This window comes from Sarcophilus harrisii, chromosome 5 (genome assembly GCF_902635505.1).
Source record: "Sarcophilus harrisii chromosome 5, mSarHar1.11, whole genome shotgun sequence".
NCBI lineage: Eukaryota > Metazoa > Chordata > Mammalia > Dasyuromorphia > Dasyuridae > Sarcophilus > Sarcophilus harrisii.
Genome location: NC_045430.1, coordinates 185,725,180 through 185,733,983, shown reverse-complemented (window position 1 = coordinate 185,733,983; position 8,804 = coordinate 185,725,180).

Sequence of the window (8,804 nt, the reverse complement as noted above, 5' to 3'; positions counted from 1 at the left end):
CTCTGACTGGAGATTATAACTCCTTTGGCTTCATCTGAATTCTGATTATTGCCTATTACTTAGTATATTGATCAGCATGGGACCTTCAGGTCAATCACAGTGTATGTTTGTTCTTCTGTGCCACGAATTTGCTTTGCAGCACAAATCTTTCAAGGAGGAAGTCAATGGAGACCTGGGTCATTTCACAGAAATCATTGAACAACCTGCAAAGTCTTTTGTAGTTGTTTTTCATCACTGCTGAGGCTATTCCTTTTGGGTTTCCTGAATTTTGTTCTTAGTCCTTTGGGGTCAGAGTTAGGAGCATGGCAATCTAGGGCACTGAATTTAGAAAAGAAACAGGTTTTGATTGAAAATGTAGTGAGATTCTCCCACTCACATAACCATAAGAAATCTAGGGTATTTTCAAGGAAAGTTATAGGAAACGGCTCCCCTTGTTGGAAGCCATCATAGCATATATTATTCAATTCTAGGTCCCACAGAGTTATGAAGGCATGGTAGAAAGAGGGTTGTTTTGGGGGCCAGGAAGATTGCATCTTGTTTCAGACATATACTGATTGTGATCCTGGCTAAATCACTTAACCTCCAGTGCCTTAAAAAGGTCTCAAAAATGATAAATTACAGAATGATTACTGGAATCCACTGTTTGAATGATTTCCTCACTGGAAATTCTCTATACCAAGGCAACAACAGATCTGGACCAAAATCTGGATGCTGCATGTTATGGAAGACATTACCAAACTGGGAATGCAATTTCAGAGGTAGTTTTCCAGTGTGATATGTTAGCAAAAGCACTAGATTTAGAGTCACCAGTTTGGGGATCCTAACACAAGGCTTTGAATCCTAACTCTGACACTTGCTACATTACATTCATCAGCTCATATAATTTCCCTGGGTTTCAGATTCTCTTTATAAAATGACATGATTGGATTAAGTAATCTTGGAGGGATCTTTTGGCTCCACAAAAGCCTCAATGGAAGGAAATCAGAGTTCTTAGCCCAGAGAAAGAGACTTGGTGGAGGTATGGGAAGAAATATGTTTTCTGTCTTCAAATATTTAAAAGGTTATGACATGAAAGGAGAATTGAATTTATTTTTCTTGGACCTAGTTGACACTAGGAAGTAGAAAAGGTATTATATATAGAAGGGGAATTTTTCTAACAATTAAAGCTGATAACCAAGGGAACAAACTGCCTCAGGAAGTCATGAGTTTGTAATTACAAGTAATTTTTCAATGGAAGCATTCAATGGAATGCCAGGGATGTCAGAGAGGAGATGTTGGTTTTTGGTGAAATTGTCCAAATGGTTTCTATAGCAGGTTCCACCTTTGAGAGTCTGACATTCTGTTGGAGTTATAGGTTTTAACTCCCAAGTTTGAGATCCCATATTCTGTAACACATATTTAGTGCTGTTCACTCTTGGCAGCTACAGTTACAAGAATAGCTCCAGATGATGCCATTTAATAAAAAAAAAAAATCAAAATCCTCCTAGTTTCTAGTGAAAGTCACTTGACTAAGGAGGGCTGCTTTTTTGCTAAGGCAGCCAGCCAACAACTCTGGGTCCACAGAAATCAGGAGCCAGAGGATGAATTATTCAGAAGAAAAGCTGTCACTGAAAAGTGTTGGCACTGGGGGGTGTGGGCAAGTAAAAGAAAAGACAAGCAATGAGTAACTTGCATAGCTTCCAGCAATTCCAGAAATTCAGGTAGTTGAACCCAAATGTGTCTCTAGGCTGGGACATTAACCACTGAAATACCCAACTCATATCCCAGTTTAAAGTTTCTCCTCCTCTTTCTGTTGTTAGGTCTCTGGTCTTCTACTGTATCTCTCTCAGGCCTACAGCCATAGTTAGTCCAGGAGTTGCACAGCACCCCTGTCTTCCACAAATCCCAAGCTGTGCCATTTGGTTCTGTGGACTGAGCTAGGGGGTAGCAGGAAATGAATCACTTAACAGAAGTCAAGATGTCTTCTGGAAGCTTTGTGAAGGTTAAATTATTTTTTTGTCCAAATTCTGATTCTTTCGATGTAGTCACTAGTGTCCTCTTCACTCTCTAATTGTGAAACATTTCAGGGCTTATGGGACCTGCAGAGGTCAGTAATGACCCCTTCCAGACAAGGGTGCTCAAGGGCAGAACCACTAACACAAGGAAATGAAGATAGCTTACTTGAACTGTGGTGCTTGATTAGGAAATGATACTTTTGACTAGGGGTGTCTTCTTTACCCTTTTAAATAAGGATTTTCAGTAATGCAGTTTCTATTAAAGTGGACCTGGATTTCACTGACCTAACCTCTTCTTGGGGCATAGATGTGATGCAATGGTTAGCGTGCCAAGAAAATGGCCAGGAAGACCTGAGTTCAAATCCCCCTCCAGACACATAACTAGTTGTGTAACCCTGTTTATCTCAGTTTTCTCATCTGCAAAATGAAATAGCAAATCATGGTGATATTTTTGCCAAAAACAAAAACAAATGGGATCATGAAGAGTGTTACATTGTTTGCAAAATATAAGAAGATTTCTTTTGGCTTCAGCATGGAATTTTTTTTTTTTTTTTTAGGAAGGAATTAAACCTATGATATTTACCTCATTAAAACTCTAATGTAAGCAATAGATTTAATTGCTCTAGAACTGCAGGAAATGAAACTCCAGTGAGATGATAACTTAAAAAAAATTCCCTTCTCCCACCTCCCCAAATTAATTAAAACAGAGTTGGAGCCATTTATCAGTCATAATAATAATAAAGCAAAACTTGACTTTTTCTGCCAACAGACTAATTATTCATACATCATAAATGCAGGGTGAATATTAGAAGTAGCAGGAACATCAGGATCGGATATGGCATTGCTTTTCTAAATGTATTTTGTTGTGTCCTCTGTGAGTGGAATATAAAGAGAAGGGGGGTGTGGATGGCATGAAGGGGAAATACATGGGACTGATGGTTTGTCACTTACTCTGCCCAAGGGCTCTGTCATATTAGCCTCTTCCAATCAGATTAGCAGCCAGTCTTTGTATGGCTCATATCATTTCAGTTTAGTATTCATGGCTTGTAATGTTATTGGAAAGTGACTTTCATAGCATATTAGCTAAGGCGCATACTAATTCAGGGTGAGAGAGGAGAGTTACTGACAGAATGAGTTACTATTGGTGCTTCTGCACTGCCAGCTCAATTTGTGGGGCCTCAGAGTGTCAAGAAGCTGAGCATATAGCTCTGTTTTTTATTTGATAAAATAGCTTAGGTAAGAAAAAAAATGCTTTCAAATCACCTGATTTGGGAACCGAAAAATGATTCTTTGAATCTTGTTTGTTATGGCACAATTGAGAAAATATTTATTTTGCCTGCAGTAGTCTTAATCAAATACTGGCTGATGGAATTCTAGCATCCTAACAAATGATTGTGTCCTTTTAAATAGGTATTTTCACTCTGTGTTTAGGGTTGGATGTCAGAGAACTTAGATACTTTAATGAATTCATGTTCTCAGTAATGTTGGTACTAAATGCAACAGTACAGATTGCAGGTTAGGCACTCCATATCCTATGGTTTTTTATCCATGTCTTCTTACAAACCCTTCACTGAGGATACAGCTAACATTGATTTGGAGGCTTCTGAATCTTTTGACACTACTTGAGTAAAGAATTATGAATAAGAACTTTTTGTCCATGGCTAATATTACTATCCATTCCTACAACAAGCAAGACAAAAATAACATACACTTATTTGAGAGAAGCCACAGCACAAAGCCAATGATGAAGTCACTAGATGAGAAAGGAAGAGTAGGGAAAGATTTTACCAGTGCTTGCCATCTAATAGCTTCTTATTTTAATTGATTATTTTTGTTAAGTAGGCCATCAATGAGAAATTTATATAATCATGTGTGGTTTGAATTATAAATATTCTTCATCCACTGGTTTTTCTTGTATAGATAGTTCAAGCATTTTGAAGGATTATAGGTCTCATTAAGATGGTCTGCAGTGGTCTAGTGTATGATATCATCTGTAAAAGAAAAGCAGAGTATTCCTATAAAAACATGCACTTTTACTAGGTGGATCAGTGGATAAGAGCACCAGCCCTGAAGTCAGGAGGACCCGAGTTCAAATCTGGTCTCAGACACTAAACACTTCCTAGCTGTGTGACCCTGGGCAAGTCACTTAACCCCAATTGCCTCCTCAAATAAATAAATAAATACATAAATAGATAAATAAATAAATAAACATTCACATTGATTATTATATCTAAGGACGTATAACTGGTTTGAATGGGTGATATTTCAAATTAAGTCAAGCATCTAAAACTTTCAGGGAATGAAATGGACATAAGCAATATAAGCCCTTGAAGAATATCCCAACCTTTTAAAATTATATTCACTGTCCTTATGTAAAGTGTACCTGTAAGTAGGTATTCAATTGTATTGGCCATATAGAAAAGTATGTTTTTTAAAAGTATGTTTTTAAAACAAAACAACACCTTGTGCCTTAAGGTGATTGAAAATGGAGTCTGGAAATGGAGAGTAGCAAACATTTGACCTAAATTTTTTTTAAAAAAATTCAATATTGTTTTCTTTAAAAAATTCATTTTCAAACTATATGGATATGTATACATATATTATATTTAACACGTACTTTAACATATTTAACATGTATTGGTCAACCTGTCATCTGGGGGAGGGGGTTTGGGGAAAGGGGAAAAATTGGAGCAAAAGGTTTTGCAACTGTCAATGCTGAAAAATTACCCATGCATATATCCTTCAAATAAAAAACTATAATAAAAATATTCATTTTCATTTGAAAATGAGAATGAAAATTGAGAAATACCTAGCCTGTGTTGTATGACAAATATTATGCATGCCTATGACAAATGCACAAAAGCTTTGTGATTTCATGGGGATGGACCATGAAGAAATTTTCCCATTGTGAATATTTACTTTACCAATGTAGATCCTATCAATTATTTAGTTGAAAAATCCTAGAGGGATGATCTAGGAACATGGATATTAAGGAATTTACTCAAAACCACAGAACTATTGAATTAGAGTGAGAATTAACCCCAGATATTCCTGATTTCAAGATGAACACAGCATACTTTTACTTTTTTCCTCTACACAAAATAAATGCCTGAATTTATGGTTTATTCCTTGCATTTGGAATTTCATGGATGAAATAAGATAGAGATAGCATTTGTACTTGTGATTTCATTGGTGTAGGGAATTCTCAGGTGAGGAAACTCTTCTTACCAGCATAGCTTAGCACCATTTCTACAATTTATAGTGTTAATTGTTTAGAGCACTGAAATGTCTTGCCCAGTGTCACAGAGACAGCATGTGTCAGATGTAGGACTTAAACTCTCTTCTTCCTTGTTTCAAGGCCGGCTCTACACTGTGGCATTTTTGCTGTTTAGTTGTTCAGTCATGTACATTTCTTTGTGACCCAGTGGGTCATACTTTCCATGGGGTTTTCTTGGCGAGGATACTGGAGCGATTTGCCACTTCCTTCTCCCTTATGGCCACACTGCCCTTCATAAATGAAATAGTTGAAAAGAATGTGAATAAAAATGTATTCTTAAAGAGGGGGAAAAGTTCTCTTCCTGATTGTACAGATTTATGGATTAATGTTGTTATGAAAATGTTGCTGTAGTACTTGGCATTGGAAATTAGAGAAGAGGGTATTGGTGATCCATTTTGAGTTGCCTATCTTAAAGCAAAAGCTGACTTTTTTACAAGAGGATACTTTGTTAAATTAAAGTTACAGAGCCTTAGATATAAAAGTTGACTTGCTGATTCCTTAGACCTTTAAGATCAGTGATGATATAGTTTTCTCTTGCATTACAATAAAAATACTAATCTAGGATTTGATATAGTGTTTAAAAGTTTACAACATGCTTTACAAATATTAACTCATTTTATCTTCAAACAATTTTGGTAAGTAGATGCTATTATTCTTTTCATTTTACAGATGAGAGAACTGAGACAGATAGATTTATTTGACATTACACAGCCAGTAAGTTTTTGAGCCCCTTTTGAATATAGTTCTTTCTGCCACTGGGGCCAGCTCTTTGTCCATTATGCCATCTAGTTGCCTTTAGGTAATGGTAAGTTAAAATCTTTACCATTAGGACATACCAAGGTTTGAAAATATATAAGTATGCATGAATCACCAACCTTTCCTTTCCATTCCTAGATTATTTCCAACTCTATCTTATCATCCTAAAAGAGGTTTGCTAATTAATTTTTCATATTAAACAATGGACTTGAAAAATCATGATGAGGAGAAATGAACAGAAAAACCAAAGAATTTTTATTTTGTTTGATGGCTGATTTGTTTATTTAATATTGAGTAGCTATCACTAGCTATAGTAGTTATAGGCCCAGTGGTATTTCCTTTGGAAACCAAGAGGGTTAGCTATCATACCATGAGATTTGGGATCAGTATTAATGATGTTAATAATAATTATTAATGGGAATTTAAATAAACTAATTGTTGAGAGGCAAATATTCCAATCGTACAATTGGAAGGAGTCTCTTAGGTCATGGTTGTATCCACCTGCCAACAAATAGGACTTGATGCCAACCATTCGAGAATGAAACACAACTCTTCTTTGAGACATTCAGAGATAAATACACACACACACACACACACACACACACACACACACACACAAAACCTTCCCCAAGGGCATATCATTACCCTTGAAACTAGTATCAAAAAGTTTTTCCTTCTTTTGTAAAAAGAAGGAATTTAGCTCCCCAAGTTACCCTTCTAGCTCTAGTTTTCTAAGGGATTTAGGACATCTCTTGTCATTTTTAATGCTTCCATCTTTCCAAATGAAAAACAAGAATAAAGGAATAAAAATAGTGTTTTACCTCACAGTGTCTTCTCTAAATAACTTAATGTTTGGAAAGGTCTCTCTGATTCCTCAGTGATAAATACACACTATAATTTTTATTTAGCCTTTGACATGTAATCAAATTTAGTCAAATAAAAGTAAATAAAAAGATAGAAAAGTAAAAATGTCTCGAACTATTATTTATAGGATACGATTCTACCTTAGTTATTATGGGGAAAAAAGAGAGGAAGGAAGAGATTGTATGGGGCTGTGTATTGCATGCATGATTGATAGCATAGCCTGTATGTGCCAACTACGTTTTTCTTGTTCTTTGTAAAATCTGGAGAAATAAATCCCTAAGAGAGAGAGCTTAACTTCAAGGAGCATGGAAAAAGAAAAAGGTCAGTGTGATCCAGTAGAAAGCTCTGTAATCAGAGGACTTGACTTCTATATACTACCAGGATGGTCTTGAGCAAGTTCCTTATTCCTCTGGGCTTCATTCTTCTTATTTATGGGAATGAAGGGGCAGAATCTGATAGATCTAGAGGTCCTTTACCAATCTGTGACCCTACGATCATAGTATTTCTCTAAGACTCAAGGGTGATTATTGGAACTCGTCTCAGGATATATCTTTTATGATTCTATTGATGAGTTATGAGCAGAGAAGTATACCAAGATGTTCTGGTTGAAGGACACAAGTGTCCTTGGATTCTGAGAAGGAAAGAAGTTCCTTGTGGAAGGTCAACTTGTGCTATAAGAAAATAGAGTAATTAGGTTCAGTGGAATGAATTATAGAGAGTTAGATAGAACATACAAACAGTCTCTCTAGAAAATCCCTTTATCAACCAGCATTTATTAAGCACTTAATAATAATACAAAGCATTATACTTGTCATAGGAATATAAAGGCAGAAATGAAATAGTTTCTGACTTTATGGAGCTTGCATTTTATCCTTGGAGACAACATATACGTATAAAAGATCTTTCCAAATGAATTCACTGTAATTTTAGGGAAGAGGACACTAGTAGCAGCTGGGATCAGGAAAGGCTTCATGTAGAAGATGACACTATGATATTCTAAGAAGCAGAGGTGGGAGGGATTGCATTTCAGCTTTGCGGCAGGAAGTGAGGGGTTTGCCTACATGTGAATTTGATATCAACTTGGTATTCAGTTATTTTAATTGTGTCCAATTCTTTGTACTCCCATTTGGGGTTTTATTGGCAAAAATATGAGTGGTTTAGCATTTCCTTTTCAAAATCCTTTATAAATGATGAAAATGAGGCAATATGGTAAAGTAATTTGCCTAGGGCCATTCAGTTGCTGGATATTTAAGGCCATATTTGAATTCATAAAGATGGGTCATCCAACTCCAGGGTGCATCCTGCACTATTCACTGTGCTACCTTGCTTGCTTGATATCATTAGGATAGAGAAATTAAATTTACAATAAAAGCAACTCTAGGCTAATTATTCAAGAGCTTGAGTCATGACTTTAAATCGACAAAGTAGAGAATCAAGGGTGAAATGGAAAATTTCCCAGAAATCTGGAGCCTTAATACCACACAGAAATATATAGAGTTGGAAAACAAAACAAAACAAAACTTTAGAAACAATGTTCTGCAACACTGTCATTGTGCATATATGCATAATATGAGGTGGAAAGCAATTAAGTGACTACCCTATGACCACACTGCCTGGTCTAGAACAGAGATAGAGCTGGAACCCAGATTTTCTGACATCCCTTTTAGTACTCAACTATACCATGCCGCCATAATAACAAAAGGGTATATGATAGGTACATAATTTGAACCAAATGTCTCAAAGCATAGGTTAAAGGCTATTAGAATGCTAAAAGGGAAAGATTCTCTTATATACATTTCAAAGCAAATGATTCAGATTTGCAGGAACAAGACACGATCCTGCCTGATCCCTGTGCCTATTGCCAGAGAAATGAACTGATGGGAAAAGATGAAGATGTAGCTATATTTGAAGCT